Source organism: Triticum dicoccoides, chromosome 4B (genome assembly GCF_002162155.2).
Source record: "Triticum dicoccoides isolate Atlit2015 ecotype Zavitan chromosome 4B, WEW_v2.0, whole genome shotgun sequence".
Classification (NCBI taxonomy): domain Eukaryota; kingdom Viridiplantae; phylum Streptophyta; class Magnoliopsida; order Poales; family Poaceae; genus Triticum; species Triticum dicoccoides.
The window spans coordinates 259,982,310-260,006,867 of NC_041387.1; the positions used below are offsets into that span (position 1 = coordinate 259,982,310).

The 24,558-nt window shown below is 40.9% G+C and overlaps 1 long non-coding RNA gene across 5 annotated transcripts; it reads left to right on the forward strand.

Moving 5' to 3' along the window:
• The first annotated feature begins 19,782 nt into the window (after positions 1-19,782).
• On the forward strand, positions 19,783-24,336 carry LOC119295936. 5 transcript variants are annotated; one of them, XR_005144514.1, is made up of 6 exons: positions 19,783-19,967; positions 20,029-21,056; positions 21,173-21,312; positions 22,371-22,446; positions 22,807-22,886; positions 23,440-23,936. It is a non-coding gene; the product is annotated as an uncharacterized LOC119295936 (long non-coding RNA). The 5 variants fall into 5 exon arrangements; XR_005144513.1 differs by having other exon boundaries at positions 20,029-20,096; positions 20,506-21,056; positions 22,371-22,886; XR_005144516.1 differs by lacking the exon at positions 23,440-23,936 and adding an exon at positions 24,153-24,336 and having other exon boundaries at positions 22,371-22,886.
• The last annotated feature ends 222 nt before the right edge of the window (positions 24,337-24,558 follow it).

Genomic DNA, 24,558 nt, shown 5'->3' on the forward strand with positions numbered 1-24,558 from the left:
AAGATGGCCTTTCATAAATTTCGTCCATAGCTTATTATTGGTGTTGCGCCACCTTATTTTGGGCCAGGCCCATGTAATCTATTTTTAGAGTCTATATTATAGGGAAAACGACTTAGGAGGTGTTTTAGTCCCACCTTGCCAAGGGTGGACAAAACCCCCTCTCTTTTCCCTATAAATATAGCCCTTAAGGCATCGTTTAGACTTGGGTTTTATTTAATTAAAAGTTAGCCATCGTTGCAACTTCGTGTACTTCGTTTGCGTCCAATGACCAGACCAAGACCGCTTATGAAACCCCACTTTTATTAATACTCCATCCATACTCGCAATATTCAGATTGCTTAATCATATTCTTGCTTGTTCTTCGATTGCTTGCAGGAATAGACCTTCGTGGTCAGGTTGATCGTGCTCCGGCTTGGTCAATAACCTCTCGGAGTTGGTTTAGCGATTACTAAGGCGCAACGTCGTGAATGTTTGTAGTCGGGTCGTCAAAGTCGTCTCCACCAAATCGATAGTTATCATCTCATTGAAAGATCGGGACACCCCGCCTCTATCAAGTGGTATCAGTTTTCAGGTTGCTCGGTGAGATTTTACAGTTTTTCATCGTTTAGATCACATCTATCATTCATACCTACAGTCCATGAAAAAGCCAAAAAAAAGTTAGATTAGTCATCCGTGTCCCAGACAGTCTGAGCCTTTCGCTATAATCACTTAGTTTTTGCATTGTTGAATTTTTGGTTGCATCGTGTGTCGAGTTGTTGGTTTCTAGTGTCTAGACTTTTAGATTTTCGGGTTCTAGTCACGTTTTGTTCACGCTGTCTCCACAACAACCATCATCCACTTCATTGTCACCATCCGCTGCCACTTATTTCGTTCACCGCCGTCACCACCATCCATCCGCTTTCGTCATTCGTTGTCATCATCTTCTCGTTTCATCTTGTTGTGTGATTCATCTCAGAGAGAGAGAAAGAAATCTGAAGAAGAAAAAAAGAAATCTGATCTGTGGTTCTTGTTCTACAAGTTGTGATTTTGGCAAATTTGATTGGTACGCTTGCTGTTCTGGAGAGAGAACAAACACTGGTTCGGTTTGGGAATCAACTAAAAGGTGTACTCGGAGTTTGGATAGGATTTGCAGCGAGTATAAGAAGAAGAACAGTCTGTTCGGTTTGGAGTCCAAGCCCATCACGTTTCTGGAAATTGAGTGGAAAAAAAAGGTAAGAGATAGAGCAAGAAAAGTATTTACCGATCTGTTTTTCTTTGGAAAGACATGCATGTGGGAACTTGCTTCTTTTCGATTCATTGATCCAGCGTGAGAGAAAGAAAGAAGGAAAGACGAGGCAGAGTTTGGAAGGGAATCAGAATCGCCCACCCACCGTTGGCATTAAAAAAAATCTATACACAAGATCGGCGGGTCCTTTGTTTGGAAGGTTTGTTGCGGAGAAGTACTTCTGGTGTTTTGGAAAGTCAGATGCGTTTGGGAGAGCAAAAAAAGAAAATGAAAGAAAAAAAAGGTATACAAGGAATGTGTTGAGCGCTGATCCTTTTTTTGCGGAGAGAAAAGGAAATAGTCAACACGTTTATCTGTCCTTTTTCGTGGTAAACAAGGAGAGAGAGAGAAGTACGTGGTGTTTAAGAAAGAATATTCCACGTATTCATAGCAAGAAAGAAAGAGATAGAAGGAAACAAGGGATCGACCAGACATAAGAGGCAAGCGTTGATCTGTTTGGTTAATCCCTGATTTTCCCGAGATAAAGAAGGAAGGAGACAAAAATAAACATAGCGCTTTGTTGTGCTAGTACTTGGCTGTGGAAAAAAAAGAGCTCGGTTGTGTGTTTGAAAAAAAACAGATCTGACCGAATCTTTCTGGTTTGGTAACTTCGGATAGAAAAAAGAGCAGAATTAAAGGGCAGGTTTGGTGCGGCCAAAGAGAAAGAGAGGAGATTCGTTTGGGAGAAGTGGAGCTAAAAAAACAGTTTTGTTTGAAGTCCTAGGCATTCACGTTTAAGGAACGTGAGGAGAAAAAAAGGGCAGGATTTGGTTCGGTTTCCACGGAGCATCATTGTTGTTGAGCCTTCCTTGTTTGTTAATTGCAGATTCTAGTGGGCACGTTTGGACTTTGGAGAAAGAAAAAAAAATATTAGCGGTGCTTTGTTGTGCTATAAACCAGTACGCACTACAGTTACATTGGAGTGGAAAAAAAGTGGAAGGGGGTTTGTACCAAAGTGTGGTGTTGGCAACATCTTGTGAATTTCACTTGTGTCTTAGGCTCGCGTCTCTAGTACAGTCTAGTTTAGGACCAGCACTCGACCACTTTGAACGAATTTTCAGCTTGCATTAATTAACGTGGTTGTAGCATTTTTTTTCACATATATAAAGCCAACCCAGCTCCACATATTTCTACATCGTGCATACATATGTTCACCTGGCAATCACTTTACCCAACTCTTGGAGTTATTTGACACCGCTGGTTGCCGGTCACCACCTGCTGCATGGTAAGAACTTGTAAGGCTTTGATTTGCTATACTGTGAGTGTTTTACCATCACTTCTCAGTAGTTCATACGGACATTATTTTTGGATTTTGTTTCTTGTTTCTACTAATCATGACAGGATCTAGAGTCAATTCATGGGGTTTGTCGATCGTGGGAGACGTGCCATCACCTATGCAAACACCACAACTGTCACGAGAGGTGCACAAACATCCAAATGCACATGATCAGGTTCTTGTTGCCATGCCACCTTTTAATTGTCGTTTTAAGCCTGACTTATATATTGAATGGGAGTTCGAAATAAATGCTATATTTGCTTTCCATAATTATTCTGAACGTCAAAAAGTTAAGGTCGCGGTTGGTACTTTCACTGGTTTTGCTACTGTTTGGTGGAGTGAACATTGTCGGTTATACCCTGATTATGTACCTAATACATGGGATGATTTAAAACTTGTCATGAGAGATAGATTCGTCGATATTTATTATACTCGTGGCATGCTTAAAAAACTACAACATTTAAAACAAGGTAGCGACACTGTAATAAAATATTATGATGATTTACAAACTACCTTGTTGCACTCCTTTTTAGAGGAAACTGAAGATGATTTTATGGATAGATTTGGGATGGATTAAACCGTGATATTCAGGAGATACTAATTCATGAAGAGTGTTATCCTATGGACCATTTGTTTCGTCTTGCTTGCAAAGCTGAACAGGAAATAAAACGACATGTTACCCACAAGGAGAACAAGCGCAAGGAGCACATTCCAAGTGATGATACGGTTGTTCCTTCCACTGCTATGCGTACTATGACAACCACATCCATTTGTGTGAGGACTACATCACCTCCACCATGTGACACATCACCTTTGAGAGTGCTTACATCATCTGAGTCGATCATAATAGGTAATAACAAAGGTACCAATCTTCCACCTCCACATGAGTATGATGCTTGCCTTGTCAATTGAAATGCACCATGCAATGAGCTACTCACTACTTTGATCACACCAATTATTTTAGAGGATTATGTTGATGATTTGACTTTGCAATATGATCAAACAATTTTGAGTGCACCCATTGAATTAACTATTGATGCAAAAGAATCAACTGAATCAGGGAATAACTCAAATTTGGATCAAATACATTTGAAAATAATTGTGTCAATGTTTAATCATTTTGATATGACCTCTAATCATGGTGATGGTTCATCAATGTTGGGATGATTTAATGATAAGCATTGCCAATCTTTTGATATGAATAAGAGCTTCACTTATATGTGCAAACTGAGTTGCAATTTTTTCATGCCTTTGACTTCTTGTGATAATATATTGGCTTTATATTTCACCACTTTTGAAGGGTGCTCTTGTATAACCGTGTCACATGTGCCCCAACTGAGATCAGTGACAATGGATGACATATACATATACAACGTGTACACCTTGTCTCTTTTGTTAGCCAGATTTGAGAGTAAGCAACGCCGAGGACGGCTTTGTTTTTAAGAAGGGGAGGATGATGAGGACATGGCTACCACAATTACACCCATATCCCCTACTGTTTTACCTCTTGGAACAGTTGTTAGAGCTCTGATACGCCAATTAAATTATCAAGTACTTTCGTTTCTTGGTAATGTTTCTAGTGTTCATGAGAATATGATGCTGCCTAACTTAGATATATTTGTGTTGCTTGCAATTGAAGGACCTAGCACGGATAAGAAGGTTGAACATTGGAGCATGTTCAAGCATGGAGATGAAAGTGCGTGCGAAGAGAACAAGAACGGAGGTTCAAGTGGAGATTTCCGGACTTTCAAGCCACCATGATGACATACAAGATGATGGACGAAATATACAAGATGGCCTTTCATAAATTTCATCCATAGCTTATTATTGGTGTTGCGCCACCTTATTTTGGGCCAGGCACATGTAATCTATTTTTAGAGTCCATGTTATAGGGAAAACGACTTAGGAGGTGTTTTAGTCCCACCTTGCCAAGGGTGGACAAAACCCCCTCTCTTTTCCCTATAAATATAGCCCTTAAGGCATCGTTTAGACTTGGGTTTTATTTAGTTAAAAGTTAGCCATCGCTGCAACTTCGTGTACTTCGTTTGTTTCCAACGACCAGTCCAAGACCGGTTATGAAACCCCACTTTTATTAATACTTCATCCATACTCGCAATATTCAGATTGCTTAATCATATTCTTGCTTGTTCTTCGATTGCTTGCAGGAATAGACCTTCGTGGTCAGGTTGATCGTGCTCCGGCTTGGTCAATAACCTCTCGGAGTTGGTTTAGTGATTGCTAAGGCGCAACGTCGTGCATGTTTGTAGTCAGATCGTCAAAGTCGTCTCCACCAAATCGATAGTTATCATCTCATCGAAAGATCGGGACACCCCGCCTCTATCACTTGGAAGAAGACTTTGAGGATTTCTTCTTCTTTTTGTCATCGGAATCATATTCCTTGCTCTTATTCTTCTTCTTGGTCTCATTGTCCCACTATGGACACTCAGAGATGTAGTGACCAGGTTTCTTGCACTTGTGGCATGTTCTCTTCTTGTGATCACGAGAGGAAGCTTCATCATTTCGAGAGCTGGATCTTGGAGACTTTCTGAAGTCTTTCTTCTTAGTGAACTTCTGGAACTTCTTCACAAGCATAGCAATCTCCTTTCCAATATCTTCAGGATCCCCAGAACTACAGTCGGATTCTTCTTCAGATGAGGAAACAGCCTTTGCCTTCAAAGCGCGAGTTCGGCCATAGTTGGGACCATAGATATCTCTTTTCTCAGATAGCTGGAACTCATGTGTGTTGAGCCTTTCAAGTATGTCAGACGGATCGAGAGTCTTGAAGTCAAGACGCTCTTGAATCATCAGGGCCAGGGTGTCAAATGAGTTGCCAAGTGATCTCAGAAGTGTCTTGACGATTTTGTTCTTGGTGATCTCAGTGATGCCGAGTGCATGAAGCTCATTTGTGATATTAGTGAGGCGATCAAATGTGAGCTGGACATTCTCATTGTCATTTGTCTTGAAGCGGTTGAAGAGATTGCAAAGAACACTGATCCTTGAATCTCTCTAGGTGGAGACGCCTTCGTTGACCTTGGAGAGCCAGTCCCAGACTAGCTTCGCAGTTTCCAGAGCACTCACACGATCATACTGTCCTTTAGTCAGATGACCGCATATGATGTTCTTGGCAGTCGAGTCGAGTTGAATGAACCTCTTGACATCAGCAGCAGTAACACCTTCACCGACCTTGGGAACACCGTTCTTGACGACATACCAGAGGTCGACGTCAATGGCTTCAAGATGCATACGCATCTCATTCTTCTAGTTGGGGTAATCAGTGACATCAAAGACAGGGAACGCAGTGGAGACCTTGATTATCCCTACAGTCGACATAGCTAAACTCCAGGTGGTTAAACCAAATCACACAGAACAAGGGAGCACCTTACTCTGATACCAATTGAAAAGTGCTAGTATTCGACTAGAAGGGGGATGAATAGGCAATTTTTATGAAAGTCTTCAAAACATGGGTGCTTTGAAGACAAACAATAGAAATGAACCTATTGATATGCAGTGGAAGGTAGACTACACTTGACAAGCCATGGTCAAGTAAGCAATGAAGTGAAAGCACGAAGACTATCAGCAGCTAGGTAGTAAGGATCGGGATGGAAGATAGTATGAAGCCAAACAGTAAATAGTCTTCACTCAGTGAAGTCAATCAGATCAGACAAATGGGCAATGACTTCACGAAGACAAACTGTAAGTAAAGAGAGGTGAAAGATAGAACCAGTTGCTTGAAGAGGACAAGGATTTGTTGGACAAGTTCCGGTTGCTATGACAACTGTACGTATGGTTAGGGAGGCTGAGATTCAACTCAGAAGACCGCGTCTTTACCTTATCCCCTTGAGCTAAGAACACTTAGTCCTCGCCCAATCACTCTGGTAAGTCTTCAAGGGAGACGTCCAAACCTTCACAGACTTTGTTCACCGGCAATCCGCAATGACTGTTGGATGCTCAGAACTTTGTTCACCAGCAATTCACAATGACTCTTGGATGCTCAGAACATGATGCCTAACCGGCTGGAGGAATCATAGTCCTCAAGTGTAATAAGTCTTCAGATCACGCGGACAGAAAGACTTCAGTGATGCCTAACACTCTTTGGCCCTGGGTGTTTTGGGCTTTGTCATCTCAAGGGTTACTCTCTCAAAGGCTTCGGAGGTGGGTTGCTCTCAAACGACAAAAGCCGTGCACTAACTCTGAGCAGCCACCAATTTATGGTGTAGGGGGTGGGCTATTTATAGCCAGGGCAACCCGACCTGATTTGTCCAAAATGTCCCTAGGTCACTAAGGAACTGACATGTGTCCAACGGTCAGATTTCAAACACACGCGGCAGCTTGACTTGGGCTACAAGTAAAGCTGACTCATCCAGCTCTGGATAAGATTTGCTCTCATTGTCTTCGCTCGAAGACATAGGATTTGGTTGAGCATCACCTCAGTCACTTTGACTTTGTTCACTTGGACCCCACTTAATAGTACGGTGGTTCCAATGAATCAACAAAGAAGAAAAGGAAACTACGAAACAACTATGTCTTTGCACTCCATAGTCTTCATGCGATGTCTTCTCATGTCATAGTCTTCAATGTGAATATCTTCACAGACCACCATTGTCTTCAATGTCTTCACACATTATTAGGGGTCATCTTTGGTAGGTAAACCAAATCAATATGGGACTACTACCTGTGTTATCCTACATTTCTCACAAACACATTAGTCCCTCAACCAAGTTTGTCGTCAATACTCCAAAATCAACTAGGGGTGGCACTAGATGCACTTAAAATAAAGCTAATGTAGATGCTATTGAAAAGATGAATTGTCCTATAGATATCAAAGGTATAAGAAGTTTCCTTGGTCATGCAGGTTTCTATAGGAGGTTTATTAAAGACTTCTCTAAAATTTCTAGGCCTCTCACTAATCTCTTGCAAAAAGATGTTCCTTTTGTTTTTAATGATGATTATGTAGAAGCATTTGAAATACTTAAGAAGGCCTTGATTTTTGCACCTTTTGTTCAGCCATCTGATTGGAATTTACCCTTTGAAATTATGTGTGATGCTAGTGATTATGTTGTTGGTGCTGTCCTAGGGAAAAGAGTTGATAAGAAATTGTATGTTATTCATTATGCTAGTAAAACTCTAGACAGTGCCTAGAGAAATTATGCTACTAGTGAAAAAGAATTTTTAGCAGCTGTATTTGCTTGTGATAAGTTCAGATCTTATATTGTTGATTCCAAAGTAACTGTTCACACTGATCATGCTGCTATTAAATATCTTACGGAAAAGAAAGATGCTAAACCTAGACTTATTAGATGGGTTCTCTTGCTGCAAGAATTTGATTTGCATATTATTGATACAAAGGGAGCTGAGAACCCTGTTGCAGACAACTTTTCTAGGTTAGAAAATGTTCTTGATGACCCACTGCCTATTGATGATAGTTTTTCTAATGAGCAATTAGCTATCATAAATGCTTCTTGTAATACTCCATGGTATGATGATTATGCTAATTATATTGTTGCTAAATTTATACCACCTAGTTTCACATACCAACAAAAGAAAAAGTTTCTCTATGATTTAAGACATTGCTTTGGGGATGACCCACATCTTTAGAAAGAAGGAGTAGCTGGTGTTATTAGACGTTGCGTACCTGAGCATGAACAGGAATAGATCCTACGCAAGTGCCACTCCGAGGCTTACGGAGGACACCATGCAGGAGATAGAACTGCACACAAGGTATTGCAATCTGGTTTTTATTGGCCTACTCTCTTCAAGGTTGCTCGTAAGCTTGTCTTGTCTTGTGATGAATGCCAGAGAATTGGTAATATTAGTAGACGTCAGGAAATGCCTATGAATTATTCACTTGTTATTGAACCATTTGATGTTTGGGGCTTTGATTATATGGGACCCTTTCCTTCCTCTAATGGGTGTACACATATTTTAGTTGTTGTTGATTACGTACTAAGTGGGTAGAAGCTATCCCAACTAGTAGTGCTGATCATAACACTTCTATTAAGATGCTTAAAGAAGTTATTTTTCCGAGGTTTGGAGTCCCTAGATATTTAATGGCTGATGGTGGTTCACACTTTATTCATGGTGCTTTCCGTAAAATGCTTGCTAAATATGATGTTAACCATAGAATTGCATCTCCATATCATCCTCGGTCTAGTGGTCAAGTAGAATTGAGAAATAGAGCAATTAAACTGATTTTGCAAAAGACTGTTAATAGATCTAGTAAGAAATGGTTCTAAAACTTGATGATGCATTATGGGATTATAGAACTGCTTATAAAAACCCTATGTGTATGTCTCCATATAAAATGGTTTATGGAAAGGCTTGTCACTTACCTCTTGAACTAGAACATAAAGCTCATTGGGCAATCAAAGAGCTCAACTATGATTTCAAACTTGCCGATGAGAAGAGGTTGTTTGACATTAGCTCGCTTGATGAATGGAGAACCCTAGCCTATGAGAATGCCAAGTTATTTAAAGAAACAGTTAAAAGATGGCACGACAAAAGGATTCAAAAGCATGTGTTTAATGTAGGTGATCATGTTTTGCTATACAACTCTCGTTTAAGATTTTTCACACGAAAGCTTCTCTCTAAATAGGAAGGTCCTTACATTATCGAGGAGGTCAGTCATTCCGGTGCCATCAAAATCAACAACATCGAAGGCACAAACCCGAAGGTGGTAAACGGTCAAAGAATCAAACATTATATCTCAGGTACTCCCATAAATGTTGAGACAAATATAATTAATACCATAACACCGGAGGGGTACATAAGGGATATTTTCCAAAACATTTCAGACTCCGAAAAGGATAGGTATGTGGTACGGTAAGTAAACCGACTCCAAAACTATTCTAATAGCATTTTTTTTCTCTGTTTTGGAGTATTTAAAAAATTAGGAAAATTAAAAGTAGTCCGAAAGAGACACGAGGAGACCACAAGGATGGAGGGTGTGCCCTACCCCCGGGCGCGCCTGTTGCCTTGTGGCCACCTCATGTGCCCTCCGGACTCCGTTTTCTTGCACACTACTTCTTTTAGTCGGTAAAAACTCATTATATAATCTGAAGTTCCTCCATCATGAATCTAGTTTGAAGATGAGAGGTATCTTCTTGATCCTCCCCATCGCATCCACCCTTTTCAAGTCAGCCTCCATCTCTTCCTCCATTGATTACCTGAAGTGGCCCCGGTGTCGGATGAGAGACACGACTCTCTCCGACCGACTCTTGCGAAGACATCTTGCTACAAATCTGCTACAGAAACAACTCAAAACAAAAACAAGGGATTCGGTCATCCCTACCACTGCTAAATTTCTCTCTTCGCAGCTATGAAACATCCATGGGTGATTGGAGCACTAGCAGTCATGGGTAAACTTCACAAGGAAATAATGAATCTTAAGCAGCAAATTAATAAGCTCGACGAGGAGAATCACATCCTAAGGGGCATCATCGCCAAGAATATCACATCACCACCTTCGAAGAAAGAGACATAAATACATGGGAATGGGCACTCCCCTTGGCAACTGCCAAGCTTGGGGGAGGTGCCCCGGTATCGTATCACCATCACACCTTTACTTTTATCATTTTTCTTAGTTCGATCCCTTTGATTATATCTTGATCTAGTAGAATAAAGTTTTAGTATGATCTAGCTTTGAGTTATGTTTTGATCTCTATCTATGTAATCGAGTTCGTGAGTTATATAATAGAGAGTAGTTTTAAGTTGAGAGCTTTGCTATCTTACTATGATCTTGAGGGAATAAAAAGAAATAAAAAGGGATCATATAATGATCTTATGGAGATTAATGACTTCACATATAAAGAGTATGATGAATAAAAATTTGTTGAGAGTTGATGATACGTCTCCAATGTATCTACTTTTCCAAACACGTTTGCCCTTGTTTTGGACTCTAACTTGCATCATTTGAATGAAACTAACCCGGACAGACGATGTTTTCAGCAGAACTGCCATGATGTTGTTTTATGTGTAGAAAAGAAAAGTTCTCGGAATGTCCTGGAAATCCACGGAGGCACTTTTCATATTTAATAAGATTTTTTGGCGAAAGAATTAGTGCCAGGGGGCCCACGGCCTGTCCACGAGACAGGGGGGTGCCCCCCCCCCTAGGGCGCGGCCCCCTATCTCGTGGGCCCCCCTGGACCTCCTCCGACCTTAATTCCAACTCCATATATTCCGTCTCGGGGAGAAAAAATGAAGGAGAAAGTTTCATCGCATTTTATGACACGGAGCCGCCGCCAAGCCCTAATCTTTCTCGGGAGGGCTGATCTGGAGTCCACTCGGGGCTCCGAAGAGGGGGATTCGTCGCTGTCGTCATCATCAACCATCCTCCATCACCAATTTCATGATGCTCACCGCCGTGCGTGAGTAATTCCATCGTAGGCTTGATGGATGGTGATGGGTTGGATGAGATTTACCATGTAATCAAGTTAATTTTGTTAGGGTTTGATCCCTAGTATCCACTATGTTCTGAGATTGATGTTGCTATGACTTTGCTATGCTTAATGCTTGTCACTAGGGCCCGAGTGCCATGATTTCAGATCTGAACCTATTATGTTTTCATGAATATATATGTGTGTTCTTGATCCTATCTTGCAAGTCTATAGTCACCTATTATGTGTTATGATCCGACAACTCCGAAGTGACAATAATCGGGATACTTCTCGGTGATGACCGTAGTTTGAGGAGTTCATGTATTTATGTGCTAATGCTTTGTTCCGTTCTCTATTAAAAGGAGGCCTTAATATCTCTTTGTTTCTGTAAGGACCCCGCTGCAACGGGAGGGTGGGAAAAAAGATGTCATGCAAGTTCTTTTCCATAAGCACGTATGACTATTTACGGAATACATGCCTACATTACATTGATGAACTGGAGCTAGTTCTATATCACCCTATGTTATAACTATTGCATGAGGAATCGCATCCGGCATAATTATCAATTACTGATCCATTGCCTACGAGCTTTTCACATATTGTTCTTCGCTTATTTACTTTTCCGTTGCTACTGTTACGACTACTACAAAAAAAACCAAAAACATTTATCTTTACTTTTGCTACCGTTACCTTTATTATCATACCACTTTTGCTACTAAACACTTTGCTGCAGATACTAAGTTATCCAGGTGTGGTTGAATTGACAACTCAACTGCTAATGATCAAGAATATTCTTTGGCTCCCCTTGTGTCGAATCAATAAATTTGGGTTGAATACTCTACCCTCGAAAGCTGTTGCAATCCCCTATACTTGTGGGTTATCAATACTAATTTCTGGTGCCGTTGCCGGGGAGCATAGCTCTATTCTCTGAGTCACTTGGGATTTATATCTGTTGATCACTATGAAGAACTTGAAAGACGATCGAACTACTATTTTGCCCTCAACTACGAGGGGAGGTAAGGAACTGCCATCTAACTCTGCACTAGATTCTCCTTCCGTTATTAGTAGGCTTGCGACACCTAAACCTGCTACTGCTATGAATTCTGATATGTCGCATGTTATTGATGATGCCACTTCTGCTATGCATGATGAAACTACTTCTGTGCGTGATACTACTTTGCCATTAGGTGAATTTCTTGATGAACAACTTGCTAGATTTAGGGGGAATGAAATTACTGAAGATCCTATTACTGATGATAGTGATGATGAAGGTCCCCCCAATGATTATGTTTTACCTGTTGTTCCTAAGGGTTATGTTATGAATGAAAAGGCTGGTATGGAAATTCTTGCTTGCAACGATAGAAATGATCTTAAGAAATTAGTAGCTAAATGGAAGCAGCCGTTCCTTAATGCTAGAATGAAACACAATCCTACTTTTGCTACTTCACCTATCTGTGTTACTGATAAGGATTATGAATTCTCTATTGATCCAGATATTATTACTTTAGTTGAATCTGATCCTTTTTATGGCCTTGAATCTGAAACTGTTGTGGCACATCTTACCAAGTTGAATGATATAGCTACCATATTTACTAATGAATAGAAGTCTTGCTATTTATATATCCTTAAGATATTTCCGTTCTCATTAAAGGGTGATGCTAAGACTTGGTATAATTCTCTTGCTCCTGGTTGTGTGCGTAGTCCCCAGGATATGATTTATTACTTCTCTGCTAAATATTTCCCTGCTCATAAGAAACAAGCTGCCTTGCGGGAAATATATAATTTTGTGCAAATCAAAGAAGAGAGTCTCCCACAAGCTTGGGGGAGGCTTCTCCGGTTACTTGATGCTTTGCCTGATCATCCTCTTAAGAAAAATGAAATACTTGATATCTTTTATAATGGACTAACTGATGCTTCCAAGGACTACTTGGATAGTTGTGCTGGTTGTGTTTTCAGGGAAAGAACAGTCGACAAAGCTGAAATACTATTAAATAATATGTTGAGTAATGAAAATAATTGGACTCTTCCCGAGCCAGTTCTTGAAGTAATTCCTGAACCAATTGAGCCAACTCCTGAGCCTATTCCTAAACCCACTCCGAAGAAGAGAGGTGTTTTATTTCTCAGTCCTGAAGATATGCAAGAGGCAAAGGAATCAATGAAAGAAAAAGGTATTAAAGCTAAAGATGTTAAGAATTTACCTCCTATTGAAGAAATACATGGTCTTAATTTACCGCCTGAAGAACCACATTGTCTTGATAACCCGACACAGGTAGTAAAGGTAAATTCTCTCTATAGATACGATAAAGTTGAAATACCCTCTATTAAATTTCATAGCCCATGCTTAGATGAATTTTATGACTTTATGGCTAGACAAGAAAGTTTTAATGCTTATGTTGGTAGAGAGTTAAAGAATAATGCTTTCGAGATAGGACGCGTAGGTGATAATCTGGCTAGAGTTAAAGATGAATGTCACCGCATTAGCAAATATACTTCTATGGTTGCTACTCAAGCTGAGCAAGTACTCAAAGCTCAAAATGATTTGCTTGTTGAATTAAATAATAAAAATGACTTTGTTGTTAGAGTGGCTACTAGAACTGGTAGAATGACTCAGGAACCTTTGTATCATGAAGGCCACCCTAAGTGAATCGAGCAAGATTCTCAGAGAAATAATTTAGAGGCACCTAGTTCTTCTAAAAAGAAGAAGAAGAAAAACGATAGAACTTTGCATGCTTCTAGTGAACCTACTGTAGTCACACCTGAGAATCCCAATGATATTTCTATTTCTGATGCTGAAACACAATCAGGTGATGAACATGGACCTGAGATAATCTTAATGATAATGTTCATGTTGATGCTCAACCTAGCAAAGACAATGATGTAGAGATAGAACCTGCTGTTGATCTTGATAACCCACAATCAAAGAATCAACGATATGATAAGAGAGATTTTGTTGCTAGGAAGCACGGTAAAGAAAGAGAACCATGGGTTCAGAAACCCATGCCCTTTCCTCCTAAACCATCCAAGTCAAAGGATGATGAGGATTTTGAGCGATTTGCTGAAATGATTACACCTATTTTCTTACGTATGCGCTTAACTGATATGCTGAAAGTAAATCATTATGCCAAGTATATGAAGGATATCATCACAAATAAAAGAAAGATATCGGAAGCTGAAATTTCCACCATGCTCGCTAATTACACTTTTAAGGGTGGAATACCAAAGAAACATGGAGATCCGGGTGTACCAACTATACCATGCTCTATTAAAAGAAATTATGTTAGAATTGCTTTATGTGATCTTGGAGCCGGTGTTAGTGTTATGCCTCTCTCTTTATATTGTAGACTTGAATTGAATAAGTTGACACCTAGTGAAATATCTTTGCAAATGGCTGATAAATCAACTGCTATACCTGTCGATATTTGTGAGGATGTGCCTGTTGTGGTTGCAAATGTCACTATCTTAACGAACTTTGTTATTCTTGATATTCCCGAGGACGATAGTATGTCTATTATCCTCGGTAGACCTTTTCTTAATACTGCAGGGGCTGTTATTGATTGCAACAAAGGCAATGTCACTTTTCATGTTAATGGTAATGAGCACACGGTACACTTTCCGAGGAAACAATCTCAAGTTCATAACATCAATTCTATTGAAAAATTTCCAACTATCATTTTTGGAGGTTTTGAATTTCCTCTCCCTACTGTCAAGAAAAATTATGATATTCTTATTGTTGGGGATTTTCATATCCCCGTCGAGGTAACTTAGTGTTATTCGAAATTTCTTTGGTTCCGTGTTATTCGGAATGAGTTTGTTAACAAGACTTGATCAACCTTGTTAGTGGATTCATTGTGATGATCACAAGATGGATGAAACTAGAAGGCACAACCTTCTATACCCTCTTTTTACTTTCTGTTATTTAGAATAAATAAAGCAAAAATAGTATTATTCGTCTGTTTTCTGAATTATCCGTGCATTAAAAAATAGTCCAAAAATAAAAGTGCTCCAAATGCCCTGCAAATTTAGTATGATTTTTCTGGAATATTTGAGGATTTTAGGCTCCGAAAACACTGTACGAGGGGCAAGCACCAGACCACGAGCGAGGAGGGCGCCCCCCTGTAAGGGGGCGCCCCCTATCTCGTGGGCCCCTGGTGGGTCCCCTCCACTTATGCCAGCACCCACACACTTCATCTTCTACCCAAAAAATTCCCATCCAGCTCAAGCCCGAGTTCTAGCTCGTTTTGCTGCGACTTTCAATCTCTTAGCTCAAACCTCCATTCGCAAAACTGCTTTGGGAGATTGTTGCTTGGTATGTGACTCCTCCATTGGTCCAATTAGTTTTTGTTCTAGTGCTTTATTCATTGCAAATTTTTGCTACATAGGTGACCAGGTTCTTGAGCTTGCATGTTAAATTTTCGAGGTCCCAAGTAATTCCAATGCATGATATAGGCTCTAGGCACATGTAGGAGTAGTTGCTATCAATCTTGTTTAGTTTTATTCACTTTTATTTTGAAGTAACTAAAATTTCAGAAATTTTCAGAAAATGTTAAGGAGGTTCTTTAAAGGCTCTTCTAGCCAAAGCTCTAAGGAAAAACAAGACAAAGAGAAGGAAAAACCCAAGTATAATCTTCCTCGCTTAGCGGAAGTACGGTCATGTGAATGGCTGTGTGAGGATTTCTTGAAAGAAGCCGGAATTCATGAAGACTTTTATGCTTTAATCGGGACTGCAGGCCTCACCGGTTTCATGAACAACTGAATCGATCAGTATCTCTTACTTACCAATACTTTCGTGCAAAACTTTTATTATTATCCTAAGAAGTCACCGCCTGCAGTATCATTTCATTTATATGATGAATTCAAAGAAATGTCTTTACGTCATTTTTGCGCGGTATGTAGGATACCTTATGAGGGAGAATTAGAGGAACCCCATCGTGAAGATGTGGATGGCTTCGTTAAAACTATTGTTGTAGAAGAGCCAAAGAAGGGCTCTGAGGCAAAAGTCTCTAGCATACACTTTCCTGTTTTACGCTATTTTGCCATATTTGCTAGTAGATGCTTGATTGGTCATGGGAATAGTGGAAATTTGAGCGTTCCCGACATTATTATTCTTCAACATGCTTTGCTGGGAGACAATACTTTTAGTATGGGTGCCGTCGTTGCTAAATGGCTAGCCCTGAATCGTACAAAAGGCCCCATATTTGGAGGTATCTATGCTGCACGTTTTGCCGAACATTTTCAGATACCCATTAGGCACCTTGAGGAGGAGGAGACAAAATTACCTCCTCACATTTTAGATTACAAGAGCATGGTAGCACACAAGTTTATTGGTGACAACGAAGAGAAGATGCTCCTGTATAGACTTAGATTTAATAAGAAACACTTTGAGTTTATTATTTTGCCCGCACCTCTGTTATTTGATTTGCTTGCAAAAAGTCATCTTGTCACGCCGGAGGCGGTGAATAACCATCTAGCCCAAGCTTTTACTCCGGAACCTGAACCTGAGCCGGAACCTGAGCTGGACCCTTATCGTGCATCATCTGTCCAGTGGGATCCGGAGATGACCAACCAGTGGTATCCTGATTACACCTCCCACTACACCAGGGAGAGTAGCGGCGGTCCTTGGTATTAAACCAACTTAGGCCAAAAGCCTAAGCTTGGGGGAGTACGTATTTCTCACCAACTTTACATTCATGTTCACACACTAGTCGTCGATGCTCATACTCTTTCATTGTATTATCCATGCTAGTTTAAATTCCTTTTTCTAGTTTTCTTCTTGTGTGTTTGATAAACCTTAAGAAAAAACAAAAAAAATAGTTAGTTTAATTTCCATGCTTGTAGTAGAAATTAAAATGAAAACCCAAAAAGATTTCTCGTTCTTCTTTTACTTGTTGGGAGCTTTCCCGTGTAAATAGTTTTATTTTCTTTTCTTTCTTTTGGGGGTCGAGAAGACTATATTGAAAATGCTTAGTGGCTCTTATATGCATGATTGTTTATTTAATTTAGAGCCCATATTACTTGTCTTCTCTCTCGAGTTGAATGCTTGCAGATTCCAGCTTAGTCCAATGCAACACATCGTTCGGTCGTGTGAGTGAAAGGAAATAATGACGATATATGATGGACTTATTGGGATGAGAAAAGCTGGTATGAACGTGACCTCTCTTGTTTTTGTAAATATGATGAGTTCATTGTTCCTGAGTCAGCTATTATGAAGTAAACATATTTGCAATGACATTTAGATATTATAGTTTCTTGTGCCATGCTTGATTAGCTATGAGTTATAATGGTTTACCTTGCGTGCCAACATGCTATTAGAATGATTATGATGTGATATGATGGGATGGTATCCTCCTTTGAATGAATTGAGTGACTCGACTTGGCACATGTTCACGCATGTAGTTGAATCAAATCAATATAGCCTTCATGATATTTATGTTCATGGTAGATTATATCCTACTCATGCTTGTACTCGGTGTAAATTAATTTTAATGCATGTTTACGACTGTTGTCGCTCTCTCAGTTGGTCGCTTCCCAGTCTTTTGCTAGCCTTCACTTGTACTAAGCGGGAATACTGCTTGTGCATCCAAAGTCCTTAAACCCTAAAGTTGTTCCATATGAGTCCACTATACCTTCCTATATGCGGTATTTACCTGCCGTTCCAAGTAAATTTGTATGTGCCAAACTCCAAACCGTCAAATAAAATTCTGTTTTGTATGCTCGAGCAGCTCATGTTTCAACTAGGGCTGCCTATATTTTCCATGCTAGGTGGGTTATTCTCAAGAGGAGTGGACTCCGCTCCTCATTCACGAGAAAGGGCCGGTAACTGGGATGCCCAGTCCCATGATCCAAAAAGATCAAAGCAAATCAAAATAATTACACAAAACTCCCCCAGGGTTGTTGTATGTTGGAGGCACTCGTTGTTTCGAGCAATCCGTGGATTGATGCTTGTTGGTGGTTGGGGGAGTATAAACCTTTACCATTCTGTTTGGGGACTGCCTATAATGCATGTAGTATGGAAGATACAACCATCTCATAGTTGTTGCGTTGACAGCAAAAGTGTGCCGCTCAAAATGTTATTCAATCTCTATTTTAAAATCGAGCTCTGGCACCTCTACAAATCTCTGCTTCCCTCTGCGAAGGGCCTATCTATTTACTTTTATGTTGAGTCATCACCCTTCTTATTAAAAAGCACCCGCTGGAGAGCACAGTGTCATTTGCATTCATTATTATTGGTTTATATTGGGTATGACTTGACTGGATCTTTTTTACCATGAATTACAATGTTTAGTCAGTCCTTGATCTTTAAAGGTGCTCTGCATTTATGTTTTGCGGTCTCAGAAAGGGCTAGCGAGATACCATTTTGTTATATCATGTTATGATTATTTTTAGAAAGTGTTGTCATCCCAGTTTTATTATTATGGATCGCTAGCTGATTATGTTATTGATATGAGTAATTGTGAGACCTTTGTGTTATTGTTAGTATGGTTAGTTCGTAATATTTGCTGAAACTTGAATGCGGGCTTTTCATGTTAAAACAATAAGAGCAAACAGAGTTTGTAAAAGTTTTTCTTTATCACTTTTAGTTTATCAACTGAATTGCTTCAGGACAAGAAAAGGTTTAAGCTTGGGGGAGTTGATACGTCTCCAACGTATCTACTTTTCCAAACACTTTTGCCCTTGTTTTGGACTCTAACTTGCATGATTTGAATGAAACTAACCCGGACTGATGTTGTTTTCAGCAGAAATGCCATGATGTTGTTTTATATGTAGAAAAGAAAAGTTCTCGGAATGTCCTGGAAATCCACGGAGGCACTTTTCAGATTTAATAAGAATTTTTGGCGAAAGAATTAGTGCCAGGGGGCCGACGGCCTGTCCATGAGACAGGGGGGCCCCCCTCTAGGGCGCGCCCCCTATCTCGTGGGCCCCCTGGACCTCCTCCGACCTCAACTCCAACTCCATATATTCCGTCTCGGGGAGAAAAAAATCAAGGAGAAAGTTTCATTATGTTTTACGACACGGAGCCGCCGCCAAGCCCTAATCTCTCTCGGGAGGGCTGATCTGGAGTCCGTTCGGGGGCTCCAGAGAGGGGGATTCGTCGCCGTCGTCATCATCAACCATCCTCCATCACCAATTTCATGATCCTCATCGTCGTGCGTGAGTAATTCCATCGTAGGCTTGCTGAACGGTGATGGGTTGGATGAGATTTAAAACAAAAAAGAGGCTAGCCAACCCTCCTCCAAAATGCTCCCCCGGTTGCAAGCTTCGTCGGCCGTCGGATCTGCCCTCTGACGCGTTTGAGCCGTTGGATCTTCACAGCAGTAAAAACCAATTTTCACCTCATGGTCATTTTTGCTGGCCAATGACGTGTGGGCTCACGTCGTGTGCTTGTTGGCTGGGTTCGTCGTCCCCCCATGTAAAAGTTTTGGCCAATCTGCTCCGTGCATTCCGCGTCCAATCCTAGCCTCGCCTCGTCCCACTCCCACTCCCATTCTAGCCGCCAGAAGAACCCTACCCCCCTTGCCCAATGCCCCCCGATCCCCACAACCACCGCACGGCCTCGCTCCTCCTTCCCTCCCGCCGCACCCTCTCCTTGCTCGCAGCTGCCTCCTTCCCACCTCTGCCCGAGCTCCGCCTTCCTCACCCGCCTCCTCCTCCTTGCCATCGGCAGAAGCCTCAAGCCACGGCATCACCGCCACCAGATCCACCTCGCAACCTCTCTTCCTCCCCTGTCTGACTGCTGCGTGGTCGCGTCAGGCCCATGCCGGGGCCGCCGCCACGGCTGCAGCCGCCGCCGCTGGATGGCTCCGTCGGTCCCTCCCGCTCCAGATCGAAAACTGAGAGAGCGACGGGAGGGAAGAAGGGGGATCGGGGGAGGGTAGATCACGGGAGAGAAGGCGAGCTCGCGGCTGACCGCAGCGTGCGAGGCGGACGGGTGAGAAACATTTGTGGTCGTGCCGTTGGCGACTGGAGATTTGGAATGCGGCCGTGGCCATGGGCGGTCCTGGAGCTGGATCACGTGTGTGCTGCCTCCAACCTGCTTTGCTGCTCCTGCGATCTCAAGGTATGGTATGGATCTGCTTTGCGCGTTGCTTTAGCAAAACTGATTAGTTATCTATACATAGACGTGTGCAGATCTGAGGACGAAGGGAAGAATAAGAAGAATTTAGCTAGAGATCTGAAGAAGATCAAGGTGATTTTTCTCCCTCCTGTTAAGCTTTGTTATCTCATTTTGATGCTATTGTTTGTGATTGATGTAAACATGAGGAAGATAAGAGATCACAACGAGGCTAAATGAGATTTGTGGTAACCAAAATTCTTTCTTTGTTTACCTACAGAACTTTATTGCACTATTGATTATGTACTATTTTCCTTTCCTAAAGGAAGATGCCGAGTCATGTAACATCTTTAAAGAAGAGAGAATCTGCATTTTGTTCATGTGCTTTCAGTTAGGGTGGATTTGTGTTTTCAGAAATGAGGCAACCTTACATGTACATATTCACATATTTCCTTTATAACACTACCAGCAGACATGAGTTCTTGTGTTTTTAGAGCTTCATGGAAACAGGATTCGGTGCTGCCCACTTAGTCTTTTTTTGCAGATATATTTCCTTTATCACTCCCCCAGCAGACGTGAGTTCTTGTGGCGGGGTTTTTCATGCCGTCATGTTAGGAATTTATTATCGGATTGTAGATGAGGTCCTTCTTCAGTTCAGCTACGCTGGGCACTGTTTCCACTTCTTGTTTCTTACTTATTCATGTGCTTTCAGTTAGGGCGGATTTGTGTTTTCAGAAATGAGGCAACCTTACATGCACATATTCACATATTTCCTTTATAACACTACCAACAGACATGAGTTCTTGTGTTTTTAGAGCTTCATGGAAACAGGATTCGGTGCTTCCCACTTAGTCTTTTTTTGCAGATATATTTCCTTTATCACTCCCCCAGCAGACGTGAGTTCTTGTGGCGGGGTTTTTCATGCCGCCATGTTAGGAATTTATTATCAGATTGTAGAAGGCCAAAAAAGGCGGAGACGAGTCATGGATCCTGCTGGCAATGGCTACTGGTTGTAGATGGAATTTAAGCAGAGGAATCGCAAAAGTTGTGCCCCATGAGGCTAGCGACCAAAGGCCCGATTCGTTTCCGTTGAAGGTAACCTGCCTGACAATAATTAGAGTTGCATTGGTACTTGCTGATCTTTTAATTTTTTATTAGCTAATTTGGGCTCTTAACAGATTCTGTAGTTGTCTATTGTTTCTTATTTGCAGCTTATGTTCAGCTTGGCCCTTCATCTGGGTGTATGGTTATCCTCATCTCTATACGCGCATGCATGGACGAGCTTCAGTCTGATGAGGAGAAAACAATCATGTTGAGTTTTAATCAGAACAGGTGGACAACCATGTAAAAGGTAGAGATGTTTATACAAGAATCAATATCACTCAGACCATGGATTCTGAGTCGCTCGACTAGTCGCGACTAGTCTACGACTAGTCTATGAGTCGCAAAAATATGGTCGACTTAGCTTAGTGTCGACTCGCGACCCTGAGTCGCGACTAGTCACAACGCAGGCTCGACTTCTTCCGAGTCACTGCCCCAGAGCGACTCGCATGAGTCGCGACTCGAAAACCATGACTCAGACTAGCAAGTTCTAGTTTGTCTTTTGTGGTGAGCATTAGCAAAATATAAATGTGAATATTACAGTACATAGTTTATGATATTTCATTGAATGTCATCACCTAAATTTATACTAATCAAGTGGAATAACCCAACAACCATTCTTTAAAGACCATATCATAAACTTTATGCAACAATACCTAAATGAAGCTCCAGTACCAAAAGTGGGTTCCACTAACAGCATCGCGGATTATTTTGAGTTTTCGGCCATTTAACGGGTGAATGCCATGCTTTCCATGGAGATGCGTATACCTTTTATCCTCGGGATGAACGGCTATGTCTGTATCGCCAACCACTGTTTCAGTTCTTGTTGTTGCGACAATAATCTCGTCAAACCCTTCTTCAAGAGGATAGGCGAAGGATTTCAACACAACAAACTGCACATGACTGCTATAACCAGGGACCTTCAGCATAGTTTCCTCTTTAGGCTCTAGATGATCCACCTGAGAAAGCAACATTTTAATAAAGAAGTTGATCTTAGTCGCGGGTGTGGAATCAAACTGTACAACCTAGACAGTATAATAAGCTTTATCAACCTCTATGTCAGATATTGCTGTTAAAAGTGTGCAGTCCCAGTTCACGAGGCAGAGGAATTGGGAATGTAGTGTCTTAATATAATGAGCAATGTTATTTCCTTTGGTAAAAAGAATTATTCCGATGCCATCACGTTGCTCTGCACTTACTAAATGGACTTCCATATGTATTTTGGGCGGTTGATGGAATAGATGCGCTCTATGCCTACATTATTATGCCTACTATATTCTTATGGTTCTGTCCGTGTTCATTTTGTAGGTTGGAAGAACTGTTCTATTTTTGCATCTGCAACCAGCTGCTGCTGCTCAAGATTTGCTCTCCTTTTCCAATGCATGTGCGTTATCTGTGGCTCAAGATATATTTATCTTTTTGTGCATGTTGTCATGGTTGTTGATTGACTGACTGTCTCTCTATTGCGGATCTATCCGGGGGTCGTCTTATTTTCCAGTCTTGTGTGACTTCCGTTTTATGCTTATATTTGGTGGTTGCGTGTGAGCGGGATGTGTGCTCTTATTTCGACCGTTATACCTGTTTTGCAAGCCGTGGTGCCTTGGTGTGCTTTGCCAGCGCTTTCGTACCTACTATGGTCACAGAGGATGTGTCTGTTCTTGGCTTCTTGCTGGGGTAGAACAGGAGCTTCCAAGGGATGGTTCTTGTCCAGTTCCTTACTACACACTCTTGCTATTTTGAATAGGTAGTACAGCATGAAGTGGCAGGCTGGAAGAAGTCCAAAGCCAGTTTCCGTCGGATGAGAATTCATAGCATCATTGTGAGGTTGGTGATCACATTTAATAACAACCAATGTTTTAGTTATCTGTTGTAGACTTTTTTTTTCTATGCATGTTTCTTCTATGTAACAAACATAATTTGAGCAGAGTAAGCTTGCCATGGAAACTACGTGTTGATGCCATGGAGTCCTTTAAAGAAAAATATACTCATAGTCTTGTAGTGACAGCAGTCAGCAAGCCGAAATCTGAACCATGAAAACGAGTACTAGCATCTTCATCTAAAAATAATATGCCCAGTATTATCATGATTTGAGCACATCAGAAAGAGATCTTGCTGTCAGATGTTCTATCATGTTACAAGGTAGTTCATGAATTTAACAAAAAACTATTCCATTTGTTGCAATGCAAGTGATTACCTACAATTTCAAGGCAAACTAATGCCTACTGCCTAATCCTAACTTGCCTTCATCGGAGCAGTTTGTTTGACTTCTAAAGTTCACTTCTATTAGTTATAAACCCGTGAATATTTGCCCATCTTTGCTTAACGTGTAAATGGATATAGTGGTATATGAAACTAGAATTGTTTCTTTGAACTGCAGATGGAGTCGATTCAAGCATCACATGTTGGAAATACTGCACCATAGTGACATAAGGGGCATCGCATTCAGGAAACCTAATGATTCTATATACACCTTCCCAATGCCTGATTGCATATGCCAACAAGATGGAATATGATCTAGGCGTTAGCATACATAACTGAGGGATGCATATCCTCTGCCTTTGTGCAACAAAGGCACCAAAGGCATGGCATTGTTGACTGCATGATCAGGATTTGATGGTCATGATGAAAACTGGAGTGAAATAAAGCATTTGGCGCTTCTCAGGAGATTCTTAAACCCTCTGGCATACCCCAAACCGTTCGATTCTGGATATAATGGTCAAAAGGTGCCTAATGACAATGATTTCCATAGGATCAGAAATTGAGAGGATGCGAGGGATTTTGTAAAGTTAGTAATCTGTAGGTAGTCCACCATATAGCAATCTCCATTTGTTCAATGGGTTGTGGATATGAGTACAATCTGAGTGCCTCGATGTATATTCGAAAATAACAAAGAAAGGAAATTTTCAGTATATCATTACTCATCAGTGCTTGTTCTCGCATTTCATCTTGCCCTTGACAGTTCATATTTATGAGCATGTTCTGACAGTTCAGACCTAACATTCTTTTTTCTTTCCTTGGGCACTTCCTCAAGAATCTTGTTGAGGTGTCTGTTTCCCCTCTTTGTGTCATGAATGATTGTGATGGCTGCAGGGTCTTCGCAAGGAGTTGAAGGCATATAAAAACCATGGATCCTTTGCTCCTTAGGCCGCAAAATGATCACAGTGATGTCTACGACCTCCTCCTCGATGTATTAATCTCAATCTCATGTTTGGTTTTCTTCCCTTTTCTCTTCTAATGATGTAATTTCTTTTACTAATATAACACCATGTATCCTTTTTCTACTTTGAATGAATTTACTGTATGTATTTCTTATTTAGTTTAGTTCATCATTCAGAGACGGTGGAATATTTTTGTCCTTCACAGGTTAAATGAGCATTGTGTAGTCCTTCAGAGGTTAAATGAGCATTGCGTAAAAGTATGTCAAAGTTCTCTTTTTTCAAGTGCTTCAAGTAAATGAAATTGTCTATTTCGAATTTAATACCTTCTAATAATTATC